Consider the following 17,427-nt stretch of genomic DNA (forward strand, 5'->3'; position numbering starts at 1 on the left):
AACACACAATGTGCACCTGGCCCAACACCCCACCCTCGATGAGGAATGTCTTTACGACCACGTCCACATCCAAAGGAAAAGAATATCGATCTTTGCTAAAGCCCTGAAGGATGTCGCTTTTAACCGGGTCCATACCCAAACTCCAAGAGGACCCCCCCCGACCACCAGAGATTAGCAGGGTACATATCAGGACCACTACAAAGACCACCACCACACCAACCGAGACCAGAGAGGATCCCCATGCAAAACAACAATATCAGACCTGCACCACTCCTGTCCCACAGGGGAACAGGACCGCTCCCAGCCAGACAGAGGGAGAGATGCACAGGACATACGCAATACCTCAGACAGAAACAATCCATTAAGAGACAATAAGCAGATGTGCAGCAGCATCTACTTCCGCCTTATGGATCAAGGACTAATTAATAGAAAGAACTGTAACCAAATAGTATTAACTTTTATAGACAACTGAGATGATCTTTTTTTTCCCACACTTAGACACGACAAACACGTACCACTCTTTAACCTATCATAGTAAAAGATCAAACTTAACATGAAATCCTTATATATTTCGACCTGGAATATCCAAGGTCTACGCTCTTTGGTGCGAGACGTGAAGAGTAGGACCCCAGAGTTCATAGATGAAACAAAAGATCTAGATATTATCATTTTACAGGAAACTTGGTATAAAGGAAAAGGACACACTGGCTGTCCCCAAGGGTACACCGAGCTAGTGGTCCCCTCCAATAAATTACCAAGTGTAACCCAAGGCAGAGACTCCGGAGGCATACTGATCTGGTTTTAAACAGAACTTAAGAATTACATCAAATTTATAAAAAAGGGCGAAAACCACATGTGGCTCAAACTTGAGAGGGAGATTATCTCAAACACCCAAGATGTTTACATTTGCGCACTTTATATCCCTCCAATTGATTCCCCGTACTTTAAAGAGGACACCTTCTCCAACATAGAGGGGGAAATTATCCAATACCAGGCCCAGGGGAACGTGTTGATCTGTGGGGACCTCAACTCAAGAACGGGCGAAGAACCAGACTTCACCAATAATCAGGGAAACAATTACGTATTCGGGAATAGCCACTTTGACATCCCTTCCCTTCCATACAGGCATAACTGCGACAAGCAGTCAAATACCAACGGAAAACAGCTACTACAGCTCTGTCGAAACCTGGGTCTGTACATTGTCAATGGTAGGTTCATAGGAGACCTCCTAGGACGATCGACCTATTGCTCACCTCTTGGCTGCAGCACAGTAGACTATATGATTACAGATTTAGACCCATCCTCTTTCAGAGCATTCACAGTCAAACCACAAACAACACTGTCAGATCACAGCCAAATTACTATGTATCTCAAAACGACAGAAACAAACAACATAGAAACACAACCCTGTAAACTGTACAACACCAAAAAATCGTACAGATGGGCCAAAAACGACACGGAAAAATACCAGAAAACAATTAACAACGCATCAACTCAAGCCCTCTTAGACACCTTTCTGGATAACATATACACTCACAATAAAGAAGGCGTAAACCGGGCAGTTATTAACCTAAACAACATTTTTGATAATTTGGCAACAAGTGCAAACTTGAAAGCTCGCAAGAACAAACCCAAAACAAAAAACTATGAAAAATGGTTTGACCCAGATTGCCATAACATGAGGAAAAAACTTAGAAAAATATCAAACCAAAAACACAAACATCCAGAAAACGAGGAATTACGCCTTACTTATTGTCAGACACTAACACAATACAGAAACACACTCAGAACCAAAAAAGAGCAATATATTAAGAATACACTCAGCTCCATGGAGGAATCCATTGATTCCAATTGTTTCTGGGAAAACTTGAAGACACTACACAAAAAACAACACGACGATTTGGCCATTCAAAATGGGGACACATGGGTAAACCACTTTGAAAAATTATACCAGAAAAACACACTAAGACCAGAGCAACACCAAATATGCAAAAAACTGGAAAAGCTAGAAATGGCCATAAAAGATAACCAAAACCCACTAGACGCCATAATAACAGAAAAGGAACTTCTTGAAAAACTCAAGGACCTGCGACTAGGAAAAGCTTGCGGGACAGACGGCATACTAAACGAGATGATTAAACACACAGACGACAAAATGAAACTGGCTATCCTAAAACTCTTCAACTTGGTTCTGAGTGTCGGTTATTTCCCTGATATCTGGAACAAAGGACTCATAACGCCCATATACAAAAGTGGGGACAAAATTGACCCAAACAACTATCGAGGCATCTGTGTAAACAGTAACCTGGGGAAGGTATTCTGTAGCATCATAAACAAAAGACTTATAAACTTCCTTGAGGAGCACAATGTCTTGAGTAAAAGCCAAATTGGATTCCTGCCAAACTATAGAACATCCGATCATATCTTCACCCTACAGACCCTAATTGACAAACACATTCACCATAACAAAAGCAAAATCTACGCATGCTTTGTAGATTTCCAGAAGGCTTTCAACTCCATCTGGCATGACGGTTTATTCCTGAAACTTATCGAAAGCGGGGTAGGAGGGAAAACATATGATGTAATTAAATCAATGTATACAAACAACAAATGTGCAGTTAAAATTGGAGACAAACAAACAAAATACTTCCCACAGGGACGGGGGGTGACGCAGCGCTCGCCAATCTCACCGACACTCTTTAATATTTACATAAATGGATTGGCAAAACTACTTGAACAATCTACAGCACCCGGCCTCACCCTATATGAATCCAAGGTTAAATTCCTCCTCTATGCAGACGACCTGGTTCTGCTGTCACCAACTAAAGAGGGTCTACAGCAGAACCTGGACCTGCTGGAGTCGTACTGCCAGACTTGGGCCCTGACAATAAATCCCCAAAAAACCAGAGTCCTTGTGTTCCAGCAAAGATCCAGACATCAGGGACCCAAAATAAATTTCACAGTAGGAACAACCAAAATTGAACAAACCACTAACTACACATACTTGGGCTTAAAAATCAGTTCTACGGGAAACTTCAAACTGGCTGTGAATGAACTGAAAGAGAAAGCAAGAAGGGCTTTCTATGCCATCAAAAAATCAATCCAAATAGAAATCCCAATTAGCATTTGGCTCAAAATTTTCAATTCAGTAATTGAACCAATTGCACTCTATGGCAGTGAGGTATGGGGACCGCTAACACAACAAGAATTTGCAAAATGGGACAAACACCCAATTGAGATCCTACATGCAGAATTCTGTAAAAGTATCCTCCGGACTCAAAGGAAAACAGTAAACAATGCATGCAGGGCGGAACTAGGCCAATATCCATTAATAATCACTATCCAAAAAAGAGCCACCAAATTTTGGAATCACCTACAAATGAGCAACCCCCAATGCTATCACTACAACGCCCTGAAATGCCAAGAGCTGACCATAAAAAAGAATACCCTCAGTCAACTAGTCCTGGGACTCAGTGAAATAACTACTAACAATACTAACAATAACCAGCCCCAGGACAGTGACAAGGTAACACAAAGAATTCGACCCAACACAATCGTCGCTAAGCAAAAGGAAAAATATCTGACATATTGGGCAGAAACAACAAAAACCCAAAGCAAACTCATTTGCTACTTGGCCCTAAACAGACAATACAACATAACTGATTACCTGACCATGGTAAAGGATAACAAACTGAGAAGAACCTTGACAAGGTACAGACTTAGCGAACATAGCCTAGCGATCGAAAAAGGCAGACACAGGCAGACCAGGCTGCCAAGAGAAGACAGGATATGCTTTCATTGCAGTCAGGGAGTAGTGGAGACAGAGATGCACTTCCTCACAGCCTGTGGAAAATATCAAGGCATCAGGGAGAATTTCTACCAAAAATTCTCACAAATATGCCCTGAATTCAGAAATCTGAATGACAACCAAAAACTCCCATTCCTACTGGGGGAGGAGAGAAGCTGTGTAACACTGGCGGCACACTATGTTGCAGCTTGCCATGAACAGAGGGGCAACCAGTAAACTAAGAAAAGAGTATATATAAACAATGCGAATGTATATTTATACACTCAGGGATATACCTGTTTATACACTGTATGAATAGAACTGCGTTTATGTGTTCAACCATAAATGTATTTTGATGCTTTGGCAACATAAGATGTACCTTATCATGCCAATAAAGCGATTTGAATTGTGAATTGTGAATTGAGAGAGCTCAGGGACTAATATACTAGCAAAATACTGCGGATGCTGGAAATCTGAAACAACAACAGAAAATGCTGGAAATACTCAGCAGGCCAGGCAGCATCCATGGAGAGAGAAACAGAGTTAACATTTCAGGTCTGGGACCCTTCATCAGAACTGGAAAATGCTGGAGATGTAACAAATAAGCAGGTGCAGAGATGGGGGCGGGGGGGGGGGGCGGTGGTTAGGAGGGGTGGAAGGAATTGAAAGAACACCCTGTACTTTTGTAAGAGGCAGGAAAGATAAAATGTTGCAAATGGGAATGGCAAAATTCATACTGCATGAAAATGGGGGCAGGGATAATTATCTGAAATTGTTAAACTCGATGTTGAGTCCGGCAGGCTGCAAAGTGCCCAATCGAAAGATGAGGTGCTGTTCCTCGAGCTTACGTTGAGCTTCATTGGAACAATGCAATAGCCCGAGGACAGAGAGATCAGAGTGGGAGTGAAGCGGAGAATTAAAGTGACAGGCGACCGGAAGCTCAGGGTCACCCTTACGGACTGAACGGAGGTGTTCCACAAAGCGGTCACCCAATCTACGTTTGGTTTCCCCAATGTAGAGGAGACCGCATCATGAGCAGCGAATACAGTATATTAAATTGCAAGAAGTACAAGTAAATCGCTGTTTCACCTGGAAGGGGTGTTTGGGACCCTGGACAGTGGGAAGGGAGGAGGTAAAAGGGCATGTGTTGCATCTCCTGCGCTTGCACGGGAAGGTGCCAGGTGAAGGAGAAGGGCTGTTGGGGGTGATTGAGGAGTGGATCAGGGTGTCGCGGAGGGAGCGGTCCCTTCGGAATGCTGAAAGGGGAGGTGAGGGGAAGATGTGTTTGGTGGTGGGATCACGTTGGAGGTGGCGGAAATGGCGGAGGCTGATCCGTTGAATGTGGAGGCTGGTGGGGTGAAAGGTGAGGACAAGGGGAACCCTATCGTGGTTCCGGGAGGGAGGGGAAGGGGTGAGAGCAGAGGTGCGGGAAATAGAACGGACACAGTCGAGAGCCATGTCAACCACGATAGAGGGGAATCCTCGGTTGAGGAAAAAGGAAGACATGTCGGAAGCACTAGTATGGAAGGTGGCATCGTCAGACATGGCTCTCGACCGTGTCCGTTCTATTTCCCGCATTTCTGCCCTCACCTCTTCCCCTCCCTCCCAGAACCACGATAGGGTTCCCCTTGTCCTCACCTTTCACCCCACCAGCCTCCACATTCAACGGATCATCCTCCGCCATTTCCGCCACCTCCAACATGATCCCACCACCAAACACATCTACCCCTCACCTCCCCTTTCAGCATTCCGAAGGGACCATTTCCTCCGCGACACCCTGGTCCACTCCTCAATCACCCCTAACAGCCCTTCTCCTTCACCTGGCACCTTCCCGTGCAAGCGCAGGAGATGCAACACATGCCCTTTTACCTCTCTCCACGGATGCTGCCTGGCCTGCTGAGTATTTCCAGCATTTTCTGTTGTTATTTGAGAGAGCTCAGGGAGTGGGTTCATGAACCCCGGGGGGACGCGGGCTGCTCACACCCCGAGTGCGGCCCCAGGCCCCATTATTAAAACTCTCAACATTATCCGCTTCACACACACCCGGGGTGGGCCTCAGGCCCTGAACAAGAGCCTCCGGGCCGGGCATTTGCCCCGAGCAGGGTGGCAGCTGCGGGGCTTTCTCCCAGGGTAATGGCCACCATCTTGAGAGGCTCAGGGGGCAGCAGGCCGCATGCGCGGCCCCCTTGGCCAGGAACCAGGAGGAGAGAATCTTGTCAATTTCTATCCTGGACTCACAGTGATGGCTTTTGTAAACTCCTTTTACAGGCTGTGAGAAGGGCAGCATTTACACACCGCAAACTCAAACCAAACATTACATCACGATCTGACAGAGTCACTCCATTCATCAGGACCTGAATATCATCGGCCTTTGAATGTGGAAGGAGAAATGTTTGTTTGTTCTGTCTGTGGGAAAAGATTTCAAACATCAGTGTGACTGGAAAAGCACCGAGGCACCCACACCCGAGTGAGAGTGTTCCAGTGCACTGACTGTGGAAAGAGCCTTAACCAGTTACACAGCTTGAAAAAACATCGCACCATTCACAGTGGGGAGAAACCGTACACGTGTTGTGTGTGTGAACGAGGCTTCAACCGATTGGCTAACCTGAAGAGACGCAAGGACACCCGCACCACGGCGAATCCGTGGAAATGTGGGGACTGTGGGAAGGGATTCCATTACCCGTCCCAGCTGGAAACTCGTCAACACAGTCACACTGGGGAGAGGCCGTTCACCTGCTCTGTGTGTAAGAAGGGATTCACTCACTTGTGCATTCTCCAGACACATCAGAGAGTTTACACTGACGAGAGACCATTCAGCTGCACTTACTGTGGGAAGAGGTTCAAGCAGTCATCCAACCTCATTCTGCACCAGCGAGTTCATACTGGGGAGAGGCCATTCACCTGCTCCGTGTGTGGGAAGGCGTTTACTCGGTAATCCCACCTGCTAACACACCAGCAAGTTCACACTGTGGAGAGGCTATTCACCTGCTCAATATGTGGGAAGGGATTTAATCAGTCATCCAAACTGCTGACACACCAGCGAGTTCACACTGGGGAGAGGCCGTTCACCTGCTCCATGTGTGAGAAGGGATTTAGTCGATCATCTAACCTGCTGACACACCAGCGAATTCACACTGAGGAGAGGCCGTTCACCTGCTCCTTGTGTGGGAAGGGATTTAATCAATCATCCAACCTGCTGACACACCAGCAAATTCACACTGGGGAGAGGCCGTTCACCTGCTCCGTGTGTGAGAAGGGATTTAATCATTCATCCAACTTGTTGACACACCAGCGAGTGCACATGTGACTGCAGGGGTTGGATTCTGCTCTTAATCACATCCAGGACTAAACCATGTTCATTCTGACAGTTGGGGTTTGTTTCTGCTGATATTGATAACTCCTATAACTGGGCTGGAGTTTAATATTCTGGATATATAGCTGATTGAGTTGTTGGGGCTGCAGTGTTTATTTAAGAACCACTATCTGACCTTTCCCCTTAATTTCTGATGAGAGTCCCTGAATTATTTTACAATAAAATTATGAACTTTTACTTCAACCTTAAATTGATCTTTGGTACAAAATCTACAATTCAGTGTCTGAAATGTTCCACTGATTAACATCTCCAATTAGAAAGTGCTGATTAATCCTTGCTGACAATTCTTACTGACTTGCACATTACACACAGTGGCACCTCCATTATCCACCAGAAAGAAGGGGAATGGGAATTGGTGGAGAATCGAGCGTCCCAAATGTTGCCCCTCCCGTCTGGTACAGCAATCCCCTCAGCACGGGAATGGAGACAAGTCCAGTTATAGTAACGGGATGAGTTAAAGGTATTTACTCAGACGGGCGGAAGGTGGGAAGTGGTGTTCCACAGGGATTGGTGCTGGGACCACTGTTGTTCACCATTTACATGAATGATTTGGACTTGGGAATCAGAGGTACAATTTCAAAATTTGCAGATGACACTAAATTGGGGGGTGTAGTTAATACTGAGGAAGACTGCGATAACATCCTGTAGAATTATTCAGTTGTGTTCAGTAAATAGCAGCATCTTTTAATTTGCTTTGACTGATCACATCACTATACAGTTATGTGAAAAATAGAAATCATTAACAGCTCCCAATTTCAGAATTGTCAGATTCAAACTCAATTTCTTCCAAGTACAATCTAACATTTCAAAAATTGTAATGGATGTAGGCGAGATATTAGGACTGTTGTCTAACACAATCCAAACACAGTGACACACAGACAGATGGGCAGGTGTAACTTCACAGCGAATCCTTTCAAGCCTCACTAAAAAGTGGCAGACTGGCAATCCATTGTTCACTAATGGAGTTGTGATTTTGTAAATTAAGAAAGGAAATGCATGGAAAATGTCAAAGAGTTGATTAACAGAGTGGAGCATCATCTCCCTTTGATTTCTATTTCTGACACCAGGCAACAGAAAAAGGTCATTACAACACGACATAAACAGACTCTTCAGGTGTGAGACATCAGACTTCAGAACAACACGTCTGCCAGCTCTGGCCACAAACCTCAGTACAGTCAACCTTTCAGCAGCTGCAGCCCGGATTAAATAACTAGAAGTTTAACATGTCTAGTAGAGCTTTTGTATCAGAAGAAATGTATTTGTGACACACACACAATTAATAATTAAATCACAATGTGATTGTGAGGATCGCTTATCACCTCTTGATACCCTCCGTGCCCACCGGTCGAGGAAGGTATTGTTGTGGAGTATTTTAAACCAACACTCGACACAAGGTTTTAGATCGATAGTCAAGTCGTCTTTATTGCACCGGTGGGGAAACAGCCTGCTTTGTCTTAGCCAGACTTTTCCAAATTGGTACAGAAAACACTACATTTTTATACATTACAATAAGCATGGCCACCTCATGTTAAATTCATTCCTGCCACCTGATTGGATCTTGGCCCACATGCACCTTCACTGATTGGTTACGAATCTTAATATAAACATATATAAGCTGCCTCCTCAATCAATCACTGAAACTGCAGAATGTTAATTAAAAGATACCTTGGAATATGACCTAGGTAATAAAGTTCTTATGGGCAGTTGAAACGCTGGACATCCTGTCTCCATTTAATTGTTTTATATCTCTCCAAAGGTCAGCTATCTGTGACCGCATCTTTATGGATGTGGTCTTTCATGTTAGTCGCTGTCTTCCTTACACCTTCAGTGAAACTGCCAGCGATGTCAGTTTAACTCTTTCCCCACTGCAATCCCCCCTTTTGGCCCTTGGCCCTTGCCCAAGTTAAATCACATGTATAAGCATCGCTGTGCCTCCTGCCCCATGTGGTGATCAGGCGCTGGTTCGGGAGGTCCTGCATTCCCATCATGTTTAGAGCAAACTTGTATTTTCCAGCTCTTTCCAAATCTCTTTAGCTCTTTGTTTGGTCCGTTTCCTTTTACAAGCGGTGCATACTGCTATTCCCATCTTATAGCCATGACAAACTGTACTATCACTAATATATAAGAAATGATGCGGATCCATGGGTGTATGTTGCCATTCATTCCCCAATCCCACAGCTTCTCATACCACGGGACTTCCTGTAGCTCTACCTCTATGTCCCTTTCTAATTCCCCAAGATTCCTTTACAACACTATTGTTTCACCATCTTACTTAAATCCTCTTTCATTTCTTGCAGATCCTCTTGCAGGCGGGGTATTGGAGCCCCCACCGGATCTTCATAATTAACCAACTCATCCTTTAGACTATCTGGCATATTTAGTTTTATCTCCTCCCTTGAATGTACATACACCAATCTGGTGTGTCCAATTGTCGCAGGGCTCTTTGGCGTAAAGCAGAAGTTAGGCATTGTGATTGCCCATACAAGGTTACTATATTGGTACTCAGTCTCTGTGGTGGCTATACAATACTCCCCTTCGCCTCTATATCCTGAGCGGGTGTGATGGTGATCAACATGTGATAATTCTAACACTCTGTCTTATTATAGCCGCACTTATCCTTAGGGCCTTCTCCTACCGGATGTGGGCATATCGTAAGCGTGCCTTTTCCATGGCATCCGTTTAGGGAGACTCCTCTCATAGTACCATTCTTTCTGATGTAAGAAGTCACACAACACCAGGTTATAGTCCAACAGCTTTATTTGAAATCACAAGCTTTCGGAACGCTGCTCCTTCGTCAGGTGAAGTGAAGAGTTGCATATAGGCACAGCTTATATAGTCAGAGAGCACTGCCAGATGATTACAGGTAATCTTTCTAACTGCCCTTTATCACACCTCGGCAGAGAGATAATCACAGGTGTGAATGGTGTCCAAACAGGTCAGTCAGGAAAACATTACATCAAAGAACAATGAGGTGGGGTCACAAGGGGTCAAATGTTGCAGATGCTGGGGTCTGTATGAAAAACAAACAAATAATTATTTTTTTGCTGGAAATCACAGCAGGTCCGGCCGCTTCTGTGTAGAGAGAATAAGCCAACGACGACTCGAGTCTGGATGACTCTACGTCAGGTGGGGTTACATGTAGCATGACATGAACCCAAGATCCTGGTTGAGGCCGTCCTCATGAGTGCGGAACTTGGGTATCAGCTTCTGTTCGACGATTTTGCGTTGTGTGTCTCGAAGGCCGCCTTGGAGAATGCTTACCTGAAGATCGGAGGCTGAATGTCCTTGACTGCTGAAGTGCTCCCCGACTGGAAGGGAACACTCCTGTCTGGCGATTGTTGTGCGGTGTCCGTTCATCCGTTGTCGCAGTGTCTGCATGGTTTCGCCGATGTACCATGCTCCGGGGCATCCTTTCCTGCAACGTATGAGGTAGACAACGTTGGCCAAGTCACATGAGAATGTACCATGTACCTGGTGGGTGGTGTCCTCACGTGTGATGATGGTATCTGTGTTGATGATCTGGCATGTCTTGCAGAGGTTGCTGTGGCAGGGTTGTGTGGTGTCCTGGTCGCTGTTCTCCTGAAAGCTGGGTAATTTGCTGCGAACGATGGTCTGTTTCAGGTTAAGCGGCTGTTTGAAGGCGAGTAGTGGAGGTGTGGGGATGGCCTTAGTGAGGTGTTCGTCGTCATCGATGACATGTTGAAGGCTGTGAAGAACATGGCATAGTTTCTCCACTCCGGGGAAGTACTGGACGACAAAGGGTACTCTGTTGGTCGTGTCCCGTGTTTGTCTTCTGAGGAGGTCTGTGCAATTTTTCGCTGTGGCCCGTCGGAACTGTCGATCGACGAGTCAAGCGTCATATCCCGTTCTTACGAGGGCGTCTTTCAGCGTCTGTAGGTTTCCATCGCGTTCCTCCTCGTCTGAGCAGATCCTGTGTATTCGCAGGGCTTGTCCATAGGGGATTTCTTCTTTAACGTGGTTAGGGTGGAAGCTGGAGAAGTGGAGCATCGTGAGGTTGTCCGTGGGCTTGCAGTAGAGTGAAGTGCTGAGGTGTCCGTCTTCGATGGAGATTCGTGTGTCCAAGAATGAAACCGATTCTGTGGAGTACTCCATGGTGAGTTTGATGGTGGGATGGAACTTCTTGATGTTATCGTGTAGTCTTTTCAGTGGTTCTTCGCCGTGGGTCCATAGGAAGAAAATTTCGTCAATGTATCTGGTGTATAGCTTTGGCTGGAGGTCCTGTGCAGCGAAGAAGTCTTGCTCGAACTTGTGCATGAGGATGTTGGCGTATTGGGGTGCGAATTTGGTCCCCATGGCTGTTCTGTGTGTTTGGGTAAAGAACTGGTTGTCAAAGGTGAAGACATTGTGGTCAAGGATGAAGCGGATGAGTTGTAGGATGGCGTGTTGAGATTGGCTGTTGTTGGTGTTGAGTACTGAGTCTGTCGCAGCGATGCCGTCATCGTGGGGGATACTGGTGTAGAGTGCTGAGATGTCCATCGTGGCGAGGAGTGTTCCTGGTTCAACTGGTCCATGGGTGCTGAGTTTCTGTAAGAAGTCTGTAGTGTCACGACAGAAGCTGGGGGTTCCCTGTGTGATGGGTTTCACGATGCTCTCGACGTATCCAGAGAGGTTCCCACACAGGATTCCGTTGCCTGATACGATAGGACGTCCGGGTGTGTTGGCTTTGTGTATCTTTGGGAGGCAGTAGAAGTCTCCCATGCGGGGAGTACATGGGATGAGAGCACGTAGCATGCTTTGAAGGTCTGGATCAAAGGTCTTGATCAGTCTGTTGAGTTGGCGGGTGTGTTCTTTGGTCGGATCTGCGGGTAACTGTCTGTAGTGTTCCTGGTTGTCCAGTTGTCGGTATGCTTCTTTGCAATAGTCCGCTCTGTTCTGTATGGCGATGGCTCCTCCATTGTCTACTGGTTTGATGACGGTGTTGCAGTTGGTCTTGAGAGCGTGGATGGCATTGCATTGTGATTGGGTGAAATTCTGGGCTGTCTTGTGAGTGCGGCTGATGAATCTGGCATTGATGCATCTCCTGACAGCTTGGGCATACATGTCAAGCTTAGGGCAGCGACCCTCCGGAGGGGTCCAATTTGACTCTTTCTTCTTTGGTTGCTGCACTGCGGATCCCTCTGTCTGCTGTTCCGGATCATTGATTGTCTCATTGGGTTTGCTGCTGACATCTTGGGATTTGTGGAAGAATTCCCAGAGCCTCATCCTCCTGATGAATTCCTCTGTGTCTGCCGCGAGACCGATGGGGTCCATTTTGGTGGTGGGGCAGAAATTGAGCCCTCGGCTGAGAACTTCGATTTCGTCTGGTTGAAGGGTGTGGTCGGACAGGTTGACGATGGACTTCCCTGTGGTTTCAACCGTGGTACCGGGAGAGGCTTGGTTGCTGCTGGTGGTGATGCCGAGTTTCTCAAGCTTCCTGTTCTAGGTGTGTATGTAGGCACCGTAGTTCCGTTGCCTTGTCTGTTTGGCGGTGTCTCGTAGCTGGTCTGCTGTGTCCTGAGCACAGGCTGAGAACATGGACACTATCTTGGTTTCAAGGTTGCGGCATCTGCTGTAGAGCTGGTGTACGAGATGGTTGAGGAGTGTGCGAGAGGTACGGCGGCAGAGTCTCTCAGCGTAGTCTGTGTTGTAAGTCAACTTGAGTGGGTTCATGATCTGTAGTCCTTTCGGGATCTTGTCTGCTTTCTTGCATGTCTGTAGAAACTTGATGTCTGTGTCAATATGCGCGATCTTCTTGGAGATCCTCTCCACTTTGAGCCGGCAGTTTGTGGTGTCGATAGTAGCCATGATGTGGAGATGCCGGTGTTGGACTGGGGTGGACAAATGTAAGAAGTCACACAACACCAGGTTATAGTCCAACAGCTTTATTTGAAATCACAAGCTTTTGGAGCACTGCTCCTTCGTCAGGTGAAGTGAAGAGTTGCATATAAGCACAGCATGTATAGTCAGAGAGTACTGCCAGATGATTACAGGTAATCTTTCTAACTGCCCTTTATCACACCTCGGCAGAGAGATTCATCAGGAGAATGAGGCTCCGGGAATTCTTCCACAAGCCCCAAGATGTCAGCAGCGAACCCAATGAGACAATCAATGATCCGGAACAGCAGACAGAGGGATCTGCAGTGCAGCAGCCGAAGAAGAAAGAGTCAAATTGGGCCCCTCCGGAGGGTCGCTGCCCTAAGCTTGACATGTATGCTCAAGCTGTCAGGAGATGCATCAACACCAGATTCATCAGCCGCACTCACAAGACAGTCCAGAATGTCACCCGAGCACAACGCAACGCCACCCACGCTCTCAAGACCAACCGCAACATCGTCATCAAACCAGCAGACAAAGGAGGAGACATCGTCATACAGAACAGAATGGACTATTGAAAAGAAGCATACCGACAACTGGACAACCAAGAACACTACAGACAGTTACCCGCAGATCCGACCAAAGAACACACCCGCCAACTCAACAGACTGATCAAGACCTTCGATCCAGACCTTCAAAGCAGCCTACGTGCTCTCATCCCACGTAATCCCCACGTGGGAGACTTCTACTGCCTCCCAAAGATACACAAAGCCAACACACCCGGACGTCCTATCGTATCAGGCAACGGAACCCTGTGTGAGAACCTCTCTGGATACATCGAGGGCATCCTGAAACCCATCGTACAGGGAACCCCCAGCTTCTGTCACGACACTACAGACTTCTTACAGAAACTCAGCACCCACGGACCAGTTGAATCAGGAACACTCCTCGCCACGATGGACGTCTTGGCACTCTACACCAGTATCCCCCACGATGACAGCATCACTGCGACAGACTCAGTACTCAACACCAATAACAGCCAATCTCCAGACGCCATCCTACAACTCATCCGCTTCATCCTTGACCACAATGTCTTCACCTTCAACAACCAGTTCTTTACCCAAACACATGGAACAGCCATGCGGACCAAATTCGCACCCCAATACACCAATATCTTCATGCACAAGTTTGAGTAAGACTTCTTCACTGCACAGGACCTCCAACCAACGCTATACACTAGATACATCGAGGACATTTTCTTCCTATGGACCCACAGCGAAGAGTCACTGAAAAGACTACACGATAACATCAACAAGTTCCATCCCACCATCAAACTCACCATGGACTACTCCTCAGAATCGGTTTCATTCTTGGACAGACGAATCTCCATCAAAGACGGACACCTCAGCACTTCACTCTACTGCAAGCCCATGGACAACCTCACGATGCTCCACTTCTCCAGCTTCCACCCTAACCACGTTAAAGAAGCCATCCCCTATGGACAAGCCCTGCGAATACACAGGATCTGCTCAGACGAGGAGGAACGCGATGGACACCTACAGACGCTGAAAGACGCCCTCGTAAGAACGGCATATAACGCTCGACTCATCGTTCGACAATTCCGAAGGGCCACAGCGAAATATCGCATAGACCTCCTCAGAAGACAAACACGGGACACAACCAACAGAGTACCCTTTGTCGTCCAGTACTTCCCCGGAGCGGAGAAACTACGCCATGTTCTTCACAGCCTTCAACATGTCATCGATGACAACAAACACCTCGCTAAGGCCATCCCCACACCTCCATTACTCGCCTTCAAACAGCCGCTTAACCTCAAACAGACCATCGTTCGCAGCAAATTACCCAGCTTCCAGGAGAACAGCGACCACGACACCACACAACCCTGCCACAGCAACCTCTGCAAGACATGCCAGATCATCAACACAGATACCATCATCACACGTGAGGACACCACCCACCAGGTACATGGTACATACTCATGTGACTCAGCCAACATTGTCAACCTCATACATTGCAGGAAAGGATGCCCCGGAGCATGGTACATCGGCGAAACCATGCAGACACTGCGACAACGGATGAACGGACACCGCACAACAATCGCCAGGCAGGAGTGTTCCCTCCCAGTCGGGGAACACTTCAGCAGTCAAGGACATTCAGCCTCCGATCTTCGGGTAAGCATTCTCCAAGGCGGCCTTCGAGACACATGACAACGCAAAATCATCGAACAGAAACTGATAGCCAAGTTCCGCACTCATGAGGATGGCCTCAACCGGGATCTTGGGTTCATGTCACGCTACATGTAACCCCACCTGATGTAGAGTCATCCAGACTCGAGTCGTCGTTGGCTTGTTCTCGCTACACAGATGCGGCCGGACCTGCTGTGATTTCCAGCAAAAAAATAGTTATTTGTTTGTTTTTTGTTTTTCATACAGACCCCAGCATCTGCAACATTTGACCCCTTTTGACCCCACCTCATTGTTCTTTGATGTAATGTTTTCCTGATTGACCTGTTTGGACACCATTCACACCTTTGATTGCTGTGATTATCTCTCTGCCGAGGTGTGATAAAGGGCAGTTAGAAAGATTACCTGTAATCATCTGGCAGTATCCTCTGACTATATATGCTGTGCTTATATGCAACTCTTCACTTCACCTGATGAAGGAGCAGCGCTCCGAAAGCTTGTGATTTCAAATAAAGCTGTTGGACTATAACCTGGTGTTGTGTGACTTCTTACATTTGTCCACCCCAGTCCAGCACCGGCATCTCCACATCATTCTTTCTGATGGCATAGGTATCAATTGGATAGTATTGAAGGTATGTCTCACCCCTCGCTATGCCTATGTTTGGGTATGGAGTCATGTCTAGTCCCACCACTGGTATCAGGAGTACCATGCCTATCATTGCTATCGCTTCTGCTTTCCTTTTTTTATCACCGGATATAATCTGGTCATCCCTTTGAGGGTGCAAACACACAGAGGGCCTGGATTCTGGCTCATGCCATGGAGCTGTCTGCTGTTAATCCAGTCTGGTACCTCATCTTGCTGTATCTGTGGCAGATTATGTTTTAACTGTCCGGTGATCCATTGGCCATAGGCATGACACAAGCCTCTCCCTACCCCGTCTTTTGCCTGTTCCTCATCTCTATGATTTAGTTTGTTGATAATGCTAGCATGGTCCTCTATAACCTTGATCCCCTCGAGTAAATTTCTTATCGTGTGTCCCCCTAACTCTGATCCTTGTCGAACCAAACCAGTTTCCTTCTTTAAAATCTGTTGTATTACCCTTTGTAGTCGTTCCACACTACTCTGGACTCCTTGTATATCTAGGGCATTAATGAATGATGTCCCCGTGTTTATTCCCGTGAGCATATCGGTTCCTAAGCTCCTCTTAATCCTTTTGTGGAATGCAGCATGTCCCCTAAAACTAGTAGCCCCTGTCGCATCAGCAGCTTGGTTAATTACACTCTTCATCATATAGGCATACAATTCTCTAGTTTTAGTAAACCTTTCACAATATCCTAGCCATTGTAACATGGTTAAGTTCATTAGCACCGGTACAATTTCATGTCTCACGTTACCATACAATTGTTCTCCCTCGGTAAATAATACTAGTCCATTCATGGGTCCAGGTTTCATATCTGGACATTGTAGCATCCTCGGTTCGCTTGTCTCTTCTTCCTGTGTATTGGGACATGGTGCTTCTTTATCATGTACTTGTCGTGTAATGTGGGATGTCCCTTCGCTTATTTCATGTCCCAGCAGTAATCCCACCTTCATGCTGAAGTTTCCCCGTAAATTAAGCAGAGGTTTGGTCGTCACCAGAGGTTAGTTTATCTCCGGATTTTATTCCATTGTTCCTGTGGGATTGTAGATCAGATGGGTTATTGCTATATCATTTTAATTGGGTCCAATGTTTCCATCTACCCTTTCCCCTCATATCTATACATGCGCACGTATCGCTGGTCATGATAACCTCAAATGGTCCAGTCCATCTAGGTGAGAATCCCGATCTCTCTGTCAATATTTTAACAAATACCTGCTCGCCCACCTTGGGTAGGGGCTCCGAGGCCCCCTGCTTTTGTGTATTTTTTTAGCTCTGATATCTTGTTGTTCTTTGACTTCTTGTTTGAGCTCCTTCAATTGATTATCCAATATTTGTACGTATTTCCTAATTTTATCTTTTAAGGGTCCTAGTCCCTCACTACCAGATCCTACTCCTTCCAGCAGACACATTGCTCGTCCAGTCATGAGTTCATATGGTGTCAGTCCGGTCACCGTTTGGGGTGGCTCTCAGCCTCATCATGATACATGGAAGGACATCCACCCATCCCTGTCCGGTTTCGGCTATAGCCTTGCTTAAGGCTGTTTTCAGGGTTCTGTTCATTCGCTCTACCATGCCTGAGCTTTGCGGATGACAGGGGATATGGAACTT

At 46.5% G+C, this 17,427-nt stretch overlaps 2 pseudogenes; both read left to right on the plus strand.

Moving 5' to 3' along the window:
* The window catches only part of LOC147119413 (uncharacterized), a 182,337-nt pseudogene that overhangs the window by 111,876 nt on the left and 53,034 nt on the right, over positions 1-17,427 (plus strand).
* On the plus strand, positions 13,723-15,298 carry LOC147119415 (uncharacterized; annotated as a pseudogene).

The sequence above is a fragment of the Somniosus microcephalus genome, chromosome 4 (assembly GCF_052327205.1).
Source record: "Somniosus microcephalus isolate GS21.2 chromosome 4, FLI_Smic_1.0, whole genome shotgun sequence".
Classification (NCBI taxonomy): Eukaryota; Metazoa; Chordata; class Chondrichthyes; order Squaliformes; family Somniosidae; genus Somniosus; species Somniosus microcephalus.